This window comes from Lissotriton helveticus, chromosome 3_1, assembly GCF_964261635.1.
Source record: "Lissotriton helveticus chromosome 3_1, aLisHel1.1, whole genome shotgun sequence".
Taxonomy (NCBI): domain Eukaryota; kingdom Metazoa; phylum Chordata; class Amphibia; order Caudata; family Salamandridae; genus Lissotriton; species Lissotriton helveticus.
This window is the reverse complement of record NC_136061.1, coordinates 213,913,757-213,928,694: the sequence shown is the minus strand read 5'-3', so window position 1 is coordinate 213,928,694 and position 14,938 is coordinate 213,913,757. Positions and strand designations below refer to the sequence as shown.

Below are 14,938 nucleotides of genomic sequence, written 5' to 3'. Positions count from 1 at the left end.
AAAGTGAAAGCATATGGCTCTCGGGAAAATAATGAATTATGGAGAGATTTGAGCCAGAACCTGTTGTAGAATCAGTAGGTGCAAAAGAAGCCTGAATGCCTAAGATCTTATTAGCAAAGAAACTAGCCAGTTGTTTGATCCATGGCTCTGTAGGTGAAAATTTAGAAATTAGAGAAGCAGGGGAAGTAAATTCCTTAACTATTGTAAACATTTCTTTGCTTACATTAGCTGCAGATTAAATTCTTTTAGAGAAATAAGACTTTTTCTCAATGATGATAGCCTTGTGATATTCTTTGATAAGTTCCTTATATATCTCTTTTGAAGGGACATTATAGCTTTTACGCCACGTTCTTTCGGCTTTCTTACAGAGCCTTCTGCTCTCATGGAGTGCTGGGGTAAACCAAGGGGCCGAAGCACACGAGTTTCTTTTAGATTGAATAGAGAGGGGCGCTATCTCGTCTAGGTGCTGCGTAAGCCAGGACTGAAAAAGAGCTACATCGCTGGCCGGCTCGCCAGTGAGCTGGCAAGGGTGCAAAGCAAAGGATTGCTCCAGCATGTCCGCCGTAATTCGATGATAGGAACGAAAGGCCATAGACTGCGAACCTGCACTGACACTGGCCGCTTTAGAAATACATACAATGTCAAAATTCAATAAAAAATTATCAGTCCAAGTCAAGGGTAGGTGAAAGGAAGAAATAATGGGAATTGTGGAGAAAATTTGATCGAGGATATGTCCTTTATTGTGAGTAGCTGAAGAGATATAAGGAGACAGAGCGAATGGACTAGTCACGTCCTGAAGTTTCATGGTGTCCTTAGCATCTGCATCATCCATGTGGATGTTAAAATCCCCTAAAAGTGGACAGTGCTTAAATTTCATGATTAAAGGGGAAAAGGCAGTATGGAGTTCGTCATAGAAGGAGCCACAATGGCCAGGTGGTCTGTACAACAGCAAGCCAGCGCACGAATGATGAGGAGAAAAAGACGGACAGAAACCAAGTGACTCCACCCCAGGGATATCTTCCGTCATGACAACTGAACAAGAGTAGCGTCTATCCACAACCATTGCGACTCCCCCTCCCCTACCCATAGCCCGGTCTTTCCTCACCATGTAGTAGTTTGGAGGAAGGCCGTTAGATATATCCGGGCTAGAAGAATCACCGAGCCAGGTCTCTCTCAGAAAGAGGCATGCAGGCTTGTACTCGGTTAGTAGATTAAAAAGATCTAAGGCATGTTTACCCAGGGACCGTGTATTGAGTAGCATGCAGGAGTAATTATTATGATGGTTTCCCATGTTAGTCGCAAAGTCAGAGGGGTCTGCGGAGCACATTATGTCCTTAGTAGATGATATATTCTGAAATATCCAGCCGCAACTCGCGCAGCGTAAGGCATCCTCGATGTTAATAGGGAGCGCGAGACAATCACAACCCATATTTCCCCTCAAACTTTTTAAAGAACTAGAGTCATATCTATGCATGATACCTGACGATTGAGCTTTAGGTCCATCTATATGGCCAGGCCCTGGCGCCTCCGGGACGCGGACGGGCGTAGACGGGCTTACCTTTGGCGCGCATGGGGTGCGCCCGCTGCACTCGTCCGCTGCACATCCTCGGAGGCATTCTGACTAAATAGGAAAGGGGAGGTAGGTCAGAGGACGCTAAAGACTAGCGTGCTGACCTTAGTTCCACCCAAGATGGCGGCCGCGCTGCAAACAGCGTGAAGACCAAAGTGCAGAGTCAGGTAGAGCTGCGAAACACTCGCTGTAGTGTCAGCGCACAAAGAGATTGAGGCAGTAGCTTTTGTGACACACTGTCCCCCAACGTAAAAATTTAAACAGTAGTTGCAAATCACACTGTCACAGAACACATTAAAATACTTTCAGCTCGCAAGCGTTTTTAAACTAGTTGGCGCGCGTGTTCCTGGCTGAGCCTCAGGAACAGATCTGGAAGCGGCGCTTAGAAACCCGGACTTTTATTGTCAGAGGACGCTAAAGACTAGCGTGCTGACCTTAGTTCCACCCAAGATGGCGCCGCGCTGCAAAGAGCGTGAAGACCAAAGTGCAGAGTCAGGTAGAGCTGCGAAACACTCACTGAAGCGTCAGCGCACAAAGAGATTGATGCAGTAGCTTTTGTGACACACTGTCCCCCAAAGTAAAAATGTAAACAATAGTTGCAAATCACACTGTCACAGAACACATTAAAATACTTTCAGCTCGCAAGCGTTTTTAAACTAGTTGGCGCGCGTGTTCTCGGCTGAGCCTCAGGAACAGATCTAGTGAATCAACACATTTTCCAGCTATCCAGCAGGAACGTTTAGATTGTAATCCTCTCTATTTGCATCAAATGCCAAAACTATCAGTATGTATACCCTCCTCCCATACATCTTCCACTCCTGTGATGCCCCCAGCCCGCCAGCTGCCTCAAAACGGTCAGAAAGGAAAAATAAAACTATAATAAACATGTTTGATTATCATTTTATTTTTCCTTTTTCGGCCGAGTCTTTGAGGGCGGGGCCAAGGGGATGACAGTCACTGGGTGGGAGTGATATGCACGGGTATCATTGAGCATGTATGTTTGGCCGGCAGTCTCAGGGTGGCCAAACCGATATGCGCACTGAAGCTGTCTGCATCCCTAGCTGCGTTGCCGGGTTGGAGACAGCAGGCACTGGCACCCAGTCTTACCTAGAGCGCAAATTCAGGGTGCTCAGGCCAATCCTGACATCAGTATTGGCTGCAGGGGAATCTGGGAGACTGTACTTACAGTGGACTGGAGCAGAAGAGCACAATGCAACTGGCTGCAGGTAAGGTATATTTCTTTTTTTTAGCTAGCTTGCATTTTGTTGTCTGTTTTAAAATAAAAGGGAAACACTTTCATGATCAGCTGTGAGGAGAATATTAAGTGTATACTAAGAGCAGCCAAAGAAACAGAAAACGGATTGTGAAGAGCTCGAACAAACTGAGTAGCAAGTGCTAAAAAGTATAATTCATAACTGTGGAACTATGGTTAGAATGGAATTCCGCAGAAAAGAGTACAAGCATTGGCATAGCCAACAGGTCTCGCCTTTGGGACCTTATAAGTGTTTAGCCATGCAACAATTGATGTTGTTGCACCAAGGATATTGTGCAGCATAACCAAATACTTATAAGGTCCCAAAAACGAGACCTATTGGCTATGCCAATGCTTGTTGTGGTTTGGAACAATCACTGCTCCTTTCCACGTTTCAGGGATTGGAGCACCAGCAGCAATAGCATTAGATACAGTGTTAATATTTGAATCCATACATCTACTTAAGATTTAAAAAAGGTCAACCGGGCCTTTATCGAGGCCAGGTGCTTTGCTCGCATTGTGGGCATCTATAGCTTTCCCTGAAACCTTTTAAGGAGAAATTAGTACTAGGTGTACTTAGTACAACAGTTCCAAGACAGGCAGATTCTGAGCAGGGTTCAGAGCTGGCTGTGCTCAATGAATCACCATAAAGGGTTCCAAAATGAGTTACCCAGTCATCGGCCTGAAAATTAATTTCTGGTCACATTAGCCTATTGCGCCCCCCATGGGACACTGTGTGCCAGAGCTTTCGCATTTTTAGTTAAAGCAGCTTAAATGAAGATGATCTAATTTCCCTGTATTGAATTTCACTCCTGCATCTCTAATCACATTTATATAAGAAACCCTAGCAACTTTTATGTCTATCGCTCTATTTAATGGCCGCAATGAGACCGAGTTTCTTAGAATGGAAGCCATCATTAAACTATTCTTTGGCAGCCTTTGGCAAACTGGCCTCTCCAACCCTCTTTTTAAAGAAATCGTTTAGCTCCAAGAACAATAGTTCATGCGCATAAAATAAAAACCCATCTTGCCTAAATTAGCAGTTTCTTGGTAATGACTTTGTACATAAGGGGGTTATGTTGCCACTAACCATGGTCCTGTTTACATTTTTTGTGGTTATTGCGAACAACTAAAGGGTCTACTATCGGTCAGATCCCCTCCATCAAATTCGGGATTAATCACCATATCACTTGTAATCGGGCCCCAAATGTTGAAATAAAATGATAAACGCCACACATTTGAAAATGTATTCTAGTGAGAAGAGCGGCAGCACCGCATTTCCCTGCACGCGCTCCAATTTTTATATAAACTGCAGACAAACCGGGTGTTATGATGATGCGGCCGGCACGACCCACTTCACCCCCTCCATTTTCCAATCAATGTGTAGAAGTCACTCTACAGTATATGTGCTAGAAAAAAATGGTCGCCACATGACTGGTGTTAGAAATTGCTCTTTGGGGGAGAAAAATCTCTTAATTTATCCCGAGAGAAATGTACCTAATCCGTTTGAGTCATCTGCTGTTAGCTTCAACACTCAGATGGTGAATTCTAACACAATTACTGCATCGCCATGCAGCGTGTTTCGCCTCTACGTTTGTGAAGAAAAGTCAAGGACTTTTTAGCAAATGGTAACAAGCATTGAAAATGCAATAGGTCTCGCAATAGAAGAGTTTAACTTTTTTCGTTTTGCAAATGGATGAGTGGCGTTGCGTGGATGAGTGGCGTTGCGTGGATGAGTGGCGTTGCGTGGATGAGTGGCGTGTGAGAGTGGCGTTGCGTGTGTGCCCCCTGTTCCTGCCTGTGTGAGATGCGCCCCCTGTTGTTCCTGTCTGTGAGATGCTCCCTCTGTTGCTCCTGTCTGTGTGAGAAGCATCCTCTGTTCCTGTCTGTGTGAGATGTGGCCCCTGTTCCTGTCTGTGTGAGATGCGCGCTCTGTTGTACCTGTATGTAAGAAGCGCCCACTGTTGGTCCTGTCAAGTGTGGGAATGAGTGAGAGAAAAGAGAGCAAGAGGAAATAGAATAAAGGTGATAGAGAGTGAATGAAGGGGAGTCAAAGAGAGAGAGAAATAAGGGGAGATAGAGTAAATGAAGGGAAGGGAAGGGAAGGGAAGGAGAGAGAGAGAGAGAGAGAGAGAGAGTGTAAATGAAGGGAAGGGAAGGGAAGGGAAGGAGAGAGAGAGAGAGAGAGAGAGAGAAACAAAAAACACAAGTGATAAAAAAAAGTAAGCCCACAGCACATGTTACTTTGCCTAATGGGAGAATATAAGAAATTGACAGAGTGCGCAAACCACAGAGTTAATGGCCAATAAAAATAAGTCGAAAATGAAAATTTGTCGTTGAAAAAAAATTCACTCGTCTTTGCAAAAATCGCTAATGTGAAAATAAGAGCAGGACGTGTCTAGTGCGGAGCGAGGTGCTCGGAGGCGCTCTTCCCCCTGGAAAAGTTCCTGCAGAGACTGCTGGCTGCAGAGCCTGGGCTGTCTTTCTTAAATACACTGGCCCTGGCTGGCTGCCAGCCCTCCGAGCTCAGATGCAATCTGAGCTGTGAGTGACACCCCCCTTCTCTGGATGCCTGCAGTAACCAGGGCGATATCAGTGCACATTCAAACTAGTGGGGGCTGGGGCACCTCCCCGCCGCTCTTCCCCCACCACCTTCAGCATCAGCCAGCCTGCGTCCTAGGGCTCTGGCAGAGCAGGCGCTCGTCGCCGCCCCGAGTCCGTTTAAAGCACCATCCTCCCGAGTGGAGTATCGGGTGTTGCGACCAAGGGGTTGGGGTGGACAGTGGTGTGCAGGAGAGCCTGCGTGTGGATGGAAGCTTGCAGTAGTCTGGCACCACTGTGCAGCGAGATTAGGGACGTGAGTGGTAGAGCGCAGGAGTAATGAAGTTTCCAGTAGCTAAGCTTTCAACAAGAGTGCTTGCACCAGACACGCTTTCAATCGGAGAGTGCAAGCAAACCTGCCCCACATAAGCTTTCGACCAGAGGGTGCATGCAAGCTTGCAGCAGCCAGGCTTTTAATCAGCGATGGCAAGCAAAGTGAAACTTGCAACAGCCAACCAGAGTGTAAGGAATATGACGCTTGCAACAGGAAAGCTTTCAACCAGCGAGTGCCAGCAAAAGGAAGCTTGCAATAGCAACGTGTTTGCATATAGAGTGCAGGAGAAGGGGAGCTCGCAGGTGCGAATATTCACTAAGGAGCGTGCAAGGTAGGAGCGCCCTAGTTAATGCTAACACGCGAAAGGAAGCTTGTAGGAGACTGGTCCCGTAGGCAGCGTGACGCGGAAGGCAGGGTACAGATACAGAGACTCGCAAGAAAAAAACATGATTCTTGCAGCTAACATGTTTCTTTCTGGAATAGTAGAGTTGGGGGGCAGCTTCTCTGGGCCAGGTAGGCATGCTGCGAGAGGGTAAATGTGGCTCTGCAGGGCATTGGGGTTCAGCAGATCGGGAGATGGCAGTACCCCGAGCTTCAAAAGTGTGTTTGGGGGGAGGGGGGTAACAGGTTGTACGTAAAAGGGGTACTTGAGCCTGTCGGACTCCTCCGATAAAAAAAAGTTTGAGGCAACGGAGACTGAAAAAAAGAACTATGTACTCTGTAACCATTGGGGGGGGGTTGGGTTCAGGGGAAGTGGGGAAAGGAAAAAGCTGCAACAAAGTATCCGCAGCTGGGAGGGTGAGGGAGGCGGCACACACAATTAACTCAGACTTTCTGCCGGTGTGCACTGCGGGTTGGCTGGACGGCTGAACACACGGCGGGCAGGGGAGGGGGCGGAGCGGGGAGAGCGAGAGCGGCATGTGGGTGTGAAGAAGCCGGGCCTTTGAAGTGAAGCTAAGCTTCACTTCAAAGGTGTCGGAGGAATGCGGGCGGCTGTGCACGCGCTTTTAAGCTCAATGCACATGCGCATTGAGCTTAAAAGTCACGGGCACTGCAAGGAATCGCCACGATTCCTTGCTTCTTAGTTAAAGCTTGTATAAGTCGCAATAGGCTCGCAAGCTCGATGCGCATGCGCATCGACAGGCGAGACCTAAAAAGTGTGGCGGGAATTAGCAATCAATCTCACCTCACTTACATTGTTAAACAAAATAAGTATAATGTTACAATTTTTTTTATTATCTACTGAAAAAGAGAATGCTAGTTTCCTTCCTCTTGTCCTCATAATTAATACATCAACAAGCATTGGCCGCGCGGCAGTAAAAGTAACGTAGCGCCGCCATGAAAGCGAAAGTCAACACGATCGCGATCACTCTGAAAGCGAAAGAGATCGCGATGACACGCTAAGGCACGCTAGGGATGCGAGCGCGGGACAGTAAGCTGGTGGCCGCTTTGGTTGCACTTTTAAAAGCAGCTACTAAATGTCTCGGCCAGCCCAGCGCAGGATCAGGCGAGACATAAAAACTTGTAAGCGCGCACTTAATGTTAAGTGACACGGGGAAGTCAAGAATGTACTACTGGCCTTGAGAGGAGGTCCGCGTCCGGGGAAAAAGGAAGGAGGAAAAAATGAAGGAAAGAAGAGGTTCTTCTTAAAAGGCTGCGACAGACTGACTGCATGATCACAGGTGTAAAGTGTAAAACACATAAGGAGCGAATTCAGGTCAGACACAGAATGACTGAAATGTTCTTCAAAGTAATACGAACTAAAGCAGTCAATACGGGCTATTTTTGAAACTGTGGTGGCACATACCAAACTATTAATGAGGTAAATGGTACTGTGTTTATGTTAGCAGCTTGCTTTTATGTAACACTAAATACTACATTCCTGCCATTTCTTCACGCCGTAAATGATACATGCTACTATTACCAAACTTAAGGGAAGGAAGGAAGATGGAAGACCAAACCCATCTTTCTAGGATTCAAATTCACGACCTGCAGAACACCACAATTGTCATTGGCAAACGTTCAGCTCATTAAGCCAGCCACCCAGCATATTAAAAGTCTTCTTTCTTTAAGGCCCCTGCATGAGCAGAATAGACACCCTGCTAGTTGAAGAGGCAGGCTGTTAAGCAGGTTAGATATTACAGCTAGGCCACAAAAATCTAAAGTGGGACCTTTAATTATGTTACACTGATGGCACTTCCCAAGGCCACCAATAAAGCGTGGTCTAAACACACACGCACACAGTAAATGCCGATGCAGGACAATCATTATTGATGCGGTGGGTATTTTTCTTTCATTAGATAATTAAAAAGTAAAACGGATTTGCTGTTGTAGCAGAGGGGTGTTGCTGTCCTCGCCTTGCGGGTGTGCTTAGCCTGCTGATTATGACCCCTGGATTGTGTCTGCTTCTCGCGGCCCCCGCTCTGCGGGAGCCGCTCGTGAGGGAGAGACCTTGCAGCTGATCGCGGGGAGGAGGAGACTTACACCGGACCCCAGCGGGACTGCGAGGACCAGCGGGCAGTGCGTTGTTACTCTGCCACAGCTGGTCCTCTTCCCGCCCCCACCTCCCGGCTCAAACTCTCCGAGGGAACTGACCTGATTGGATTTGCCGTTGTAGCAGAGGGGTGTTGCTGTCCTCGCCTTGCGGCTGTGCTTAGCCTGCTGATTTGGACCCCTGGATTGTGCCTGCTTCTCGCGGCCCCCGCTCCGCGGGTGCCGCTCAATAGGGAGAGACCTTGCAGCTGATCGTGGGGAGGAGGAGGAGACTTACACCGGACCCCAGCGGGACTGCGAGGACCAGCGGGCAGTGCGCTGTTAATCTGCCACAGCTGGTCCTCTTCCCGCCCCTACCTCCCGGCTCAATAAACTCTCAGAGGGAACTGACCTGATTGGATTTGCCATTTTAGCAGAGGGGTGTTGCTGTCATCGCCTTGCGGGTGTGCTTAGCCTGTTCATTTCGACCCCTGGATTGTGCCTGCTTCTCGCGGCCCCCGCTCACCGGGGGCCGCTCGTGAGGGAGAGACCTTGCAGCTGATCCTGGGGAGGAGGAGGAGACATACACCGGACCCCAGCGGGACTGCGAGGACCAGCGGGCAGTGCGTTGTTAATCTGCCACAGCTAGTCCTCTTCCCGCCCCCATCTCCTGGCTCAATAAACTCTCCGAGGGAAGTGACCTGATTGGATTTGCCGTTGTAGCAGAGGGGTGTTGCTGTCCTCGCCTTGCGGGTGTGCTTAGGCTGTTGATTTCGACCCCTGGATTGTGCCTGCTTGTCGCGGCCCCCGCTCCGCGGGTGCCGCTCAATAGGGAGAGACCTTGCAGCTGATCGTGGGGAGGAGGAGGAGACTTACACCGGACCCCAGCGGGACTGCGAGGACCAGCAGGCAGTGCGCTGTTAATCTGCCACAGCTGGTCCTCTTCCCGCCCCTACCTCCCGGCTCAATAAACTCTGAGGGAACGGACCTGATTGGATTTGCCGTTGTAGCAGAGGGGTGTTGCTGTCCTCGCCTTGCGGGTGTGCTTAGCCTGTTGATTTCGACCCCTGGATTGTGCCTGCTTCTCGCGGCCCCCGCTCCGCGGGGGCCGCTCGTGAGGGAGAGACCTTGCAGCTGATCGTGGGGAGGAGGAGGAGACATACACCGGACCCCAGCGGGACTGCGAGGACCAGCGGGCAGTGCGTTGTTAATCTGCCACAGCTAGTCCTCTTCCCGCCCCCACCTCCTCTACTACTTAACCGCTCTGGGCTACGCGCACGCGGGCGGGACGAAGACCGGGGCGAAGCCCGGGCAAAGGGCAGGCCCGTTTGTGCCCGTTAGAGACCGTGTAAGGCTGGGCTGGGCCACCCCCCAACTTCTGACTTCGAGTTCGGACTAAATCTAGGTGCACGTTTTATATTTTATCTATTTATTTATTTTTTTAGCCTGTTAATTGGGCGTATATTATAGATTATTGTTATTTTCTGTTACTGGTAACTATGTGCACAAGAGCGCCTAGAAGCAAAACGGCAGCGGGGGGGCTACCACAAACAGGCACTCTGGATAATTTTATTATAAGGGCCAATTCCTTTATTGAACAAGAAATTTCATCGATGGAACGTAGAGTATCTCAAGACCTCGCTCTTGCTAAAAGATCCTCTATGGGCCACTTTGAACCAGCCAAAACCCCCGAACAATCTAAGGGTTCGGTCCCTTTAAAAACCTCTGTAACAACCAATGCAGATGTACACGCCCACAGACAGAGTCTGCCCGGTACGGTAGACCTATCAGTGTCCCATCTTTCATTAGATTCACAACTAAGTGCCGACCTGGAAAAAACCACGGACTTAGCTGTTATTATTACACCTGCCTCCCTGAGTGCTAGCCAGCTGAAGGGAAAATGGGAGAGAGCCATCCCAAAAAAATCAAATCCAAAAGAAGTAAGAGAGGGGGGTAAACGCTTGAGAAATGTTCCTGGGTTTTCTGGTCTAAATCAGATTATAGCCCTTCCTCCCCCTAATAATGCCCCTACAAATGAGGCATCATGTAGTGCGAATGTAGAGGTCCCGGACACTCTAGACAGGATTAGGGTCAGGGATGACGAGGTTAATATTTCCCTCTTACCTAGGATCGCTGAACTCTTTAAACTTTACCTTACCCCTAATTGAGTCAAGATTAGCCCACATTGAAAAACAGATAGCTGATCTGTGTGCTGTGCCCAAAAAACTAAATCTGCAGGGGACTCACAGAATAGGGGGACCGAACCTAACTTCAGCTAAATCTATCTCTCCAGCTATTAAAAGACCATTATCAGTAGTGACCAACCCAAAACCTTAGTCATTAGCTCTAAAGACTAAAACCTGTGCCACCGCCCCCCGAGAAGTGAATATTCCAACTAGGGAACACATGTCGCAGTCAAATAAGAGCAACAATGACGGAGGATCACATAGGAGACGAGCGGTAAACTTGCCCCCAGAGGTAAGTCCCTATGTGGTTGTCATGACAGGGGTTCCTGAATTGGGTGAGGCCGATGAGGAAGCCAACTGGTCTTTAAAAAATAAGATACAACATTGGCTCAACGTAAATCGCCCTCTACCATCTAACCAAACAAGTAAGATCTTGACGGTACGCAGGGTACCATGGGTGGGCTATGAGAGGAAATCAGTCCAGGGCGACTGTATCCTGGTCAATTTTGCGGATCCTCATACAGCTGACTACGTATACAATTGGAATGTACAGGATAGATACGAGGGGATCGCAACCAGACGCCTCTCCTTTTTTTATCCTCCCAGGAGTGGATCGACACGAGATTGGAACAACGATAACGACTGGCACACAGTAGGGCGTCGCGGAAGGATTCGAGATTGGGGAACATGGGGGGCACCGGCCTTTAGAGACCATGTACACAGGGACAATTGGGGAGGCTTCCCGATTACTAATAGATTTGGTTGCCTAGAGATGGTTGACTGACAGCCAAACCCATTACTCGATTGAAGGAGGAGAGGATGGACCCTGCAGCCCCAGAGGAGGAAGTAAATGGGCATTGTGAGTGGCCATTAAATGCCGGTCTGATCCCCACTCCCCGGTTAAGTAAGATTGCCTCCCCTCAAACTAAAGAGAGGACTCCCTGTACCCGTGTCCGGCACTGTCTGCAGGCTATGAGGGATTCTGTGGTCCCAGTTGAAAATGGGCAAAACATCAGCCCTAATGCAGACCTGCGTGACAGGGGTCACATCTCCATAATTTCCTGGAACTTGGCGGGTTTGGCTAACAAACTTGACTCCCCGGACTGGGGGGCTTTCATTGATCTACAAGATGTCTGCCTTTTTCAGGAGACCTGGGCTAGAGAAGATCATCGACGCCCAGGGTTTGATACATTCTCAATTTGGGCGAACTGGAAGGGGAAGGGACGCCCGTCTGGAGGACTACTTATCTGGGTGGCCTCGCATCTGGGTTGCAAAGCGAGGGTTCTCGCAACAAATTCCCCAGACGTTCAATGTGTACTCTTGGAATGGCCTAACGCTGTAAAATTGGCCCTGGTCAATGTATACTCAAGACCTGTGGGCATAGCAAAGGTTTCTAAGACCATCGAGGAATTAGCACTGTTTTTGAGCACCATTTCCCAAGGTACCCCGTATATAGTGGGGGGAGATTTTAACTGTCAATTTGAGCCTCTTCCATTATTCGTAGAAGGTGCGACCAGTGAGGAGGATGATCAATGGGGAATCCCGAAACCGGCTGGCCCGCCAGTGAAGTCTTGGTCCCCACTAGCAACACAAAATATGTGTTTGATCCTAGCAAATTCCCTAAGGGCCTGTAATGGCCGGCTAAGTGGAGATATCCCTCCCAAAGCAACTTTTAACAAACCAGGGTGTAACTCTCGCTTGGATTATATGCTTGTGGAACTGTCTGAATATTCCAGAGTTGTCAATTTTAATGTAAGTAAAGATTTCGGTCCCTGGCGTCACCTTGTCTATGCAGGGGGGCGTTGATCTTTTGGATCCGAGTATGATTTTATCTAGCAACCGGCGCAGAGTTCGATGGTCCAAAATCATAGGGAATCCAACTGACATCCAGATGTTGTAGGCAAAGACTGTTTCAGTTCTGGAAAAAGTCGATAATCTCCTATACCAATCTCCCTTTGAGGAGAGTCACAGAGAACTCGGGGCAAATCATCTGGAGTTGTGTGACACACTAGCAGAGGTTCTGAACCCTGTGCGGAGGGCAAAAAATGGGAGAGGCAATGGGATGCGCGCCTCGTGGTACAACTCTGCCTGTAGGAAGGCCAAAGCCGACTTACTCGAGGCCATGAAGCAACCTGACAATATCTCATTGGTTAGAGCCAAGAGGCTGGAGTATAAATACATTATTAGCAATGCTAAGATTGAATGGGATAGTGACAACTGGAAGGATATGACGGGCGCGCTCAAGCTTCGAGATGCCCGGAAATTCTGGCAGATTGTCAAAAATGGCTCAGCTGATTCCTCTCCGGCAGTAGAGGCTAACATTGCATCTAGTGTCTGGGAGGATTATTTTAGATCCCTGTATGCTCAACCCAATGTAGATCTCACCGGGGACCAAGAAGACTCGGTTTCAGGGCTGACGCCTGCGCCATTTCTGGAGACGGAAACATTTTCCGTGGCAGAAGTTGGGGCAGCTATTGCCAGACTTGCTCCAGAGAAAGCCCCAGGGTTGGATAAACTCCCTGGTGACTTATTTAAAAATGAACCCGCGGTTTGGGCTCCATACCTACAGGTCCTATTTAAAGCAATTCTTGGTGGGATGTCGGTGCCTATTACTTGGCTGGGGCCGGAGATTATTCCCATCTTCAAGAAGGGTTTGCCTCTGCTCCCAGTCAACTATAGGCCCATCAGCTTAATCGACGTCCCCAAAAAGATTTTTGCTAGGTTGATCTTGGACCGCCTACAAGAATGGATGCTGGATAACTCAGTCCTGAGTCCATACCAAGGTGGGTTCAGGAACAAAGTGTCCACGATAGATCAAGTCTATCGCCTTGCCATAATTTTTTGGAAAACGGTACAGTTGGAGGGTGGCAGCCTCTACACTGTATTCGTTGACCTACGAGCGGCTTTTGATCTTGTACCTCGTAGGAAACTTTGGTCCGTCCTCTCCGGCTTGGGAGTTCCACAGCATCTCCTGGACATGGTTGTCAGATTACACACTGATAACTATGCTCAGGTCAGATGTGGTAGGGAGGGAGCATTGTCCAATAAGTTCCCCGTTGCAGGGGGGTAAGACAGGGGTGTGTGCTTGCACCGACCCTGTTTTGCCTCTATGTCAATGGGGTAATTGCCCATCTGAACGGGGTTGAAAACACCGATGCCCCTAAACTTGGAGGCAGCAGGGTGCCGGCGATTATGTTCGCTGACGACACCCTGCTGCTGTCCAAGTCGCCGATGGGGATCCAGGGAGTTCTTAATGGTTTCGAGGCATTTTGTAAAAATCATGGCCTCGAGATCAATGCATTGAAGACTAAATACATGGTCTTCAATCCACTAGTTAAAACTCGCTCTAATCCGTATATCGGTACTAACAGGCTAGAGAGGGTCCGAACCTTTGAGTATTTGGGAATCACCCTAAACGAGAAAAAGTCGTGGGGACACCAACGGGAGAAAGCTCAAGCAAAACTGGCCCAAATAGCAGGCGGAATCATTAAGCTTGTTTCCAAAAATAAATCTTCTATCAAGCCGGTCAGTCCCCCTTTAGAGATTTACAGAGCACAGGCAAGGGGTGTGGCTATGTATGGAAGTGAGCTCTGGGGCTACATGTGTAATCATGATTTAGTAGCAACAGAGAATAAATTCATTAGACAGCTTTTATCACTTCCTCCTAGCACTCCCCTGTTGCCAATGAGGTTCGACTTGGGCTTGAGACCCCTTGATGAAGATATGGGTCTATGGCCTCTAATATTCTGGCGTAGAATATGGTATGTACCATAGTTAGTTAACTACAGGCTAGAACTGCAGGAAATCCTTACCCTCCCAAATGCTGGGAAAATTCCCTGGTTCAATTACATAAAGAAAGAACTAGGGAAACTCGGGCTATCCACACTATGGTCTAATCCACTGTCATCATGCCCCAGGGTCACACGGAGGCAGCTTATTACCCAGTATCAGGATAGTAAACTTGCCACACACTCACAAGGAATAGGCTCAGGCTCTCTAACAGTATCTTTTTTTATAACCAAGGACAGCTATAGGTTTGAAACTGTATTAGATGTCATATTCCCAACAACTATCAGGAAGCTGTATCTCCAATGGAGTTATGGCAGTTTGCCGGTACGGGCTTACACTAGTAAATGGGTTGAATCTTCCCCGACCAATTGCCCAGGGTGTAAATCCGAAAATGAAACTGATTTGCACCTACTGCTTTTCTGCAAAGCCTTTGCACAGGCCAGGAGGAAATGGATTGTCCCAGTATGTAAAAATCTGGGGTTCTCCCATTGCTCGCACGCATATAGGGTCTTTAAGACTGACCTTTCTGGCCATATAGTTTTTGCACTAGCTAAATATTTTGGGACAGTTTGGCACAAGAGAAGATATTTTTTAGCCAGGGATGTATGCTAAATATCACTCTTAACTTTATGACATCGTTAATCGCAGTATGTTTAATGGCTGGTTCGTTTATTCCGAACATTGGTTTTATATTTTATTTTTTATTAATTTTTTTTTTCTCGGAGTTTTATATAGCGCGAACTAGAACCGAACCAAATCAGTTATCAGAGCGCTTTACATAGCACCAGTTACGT

The 14,938-nt window shown here is 48.2% G+C and overlaps 1 protein-coding gene across 2 annotated transcripts in view; it reads right to left on the bottom strand.

The window, feature by feature from the left end:
* Positions 1–14,938, bottom strand: part of AP2B1 (adaptor related protein complex 2 subunit beta 1) — a 662,041-nt gene that overhangs the window by 133,096 nt on the left and 514,007 nt on the right. The window lies entirely within an intron of this gene.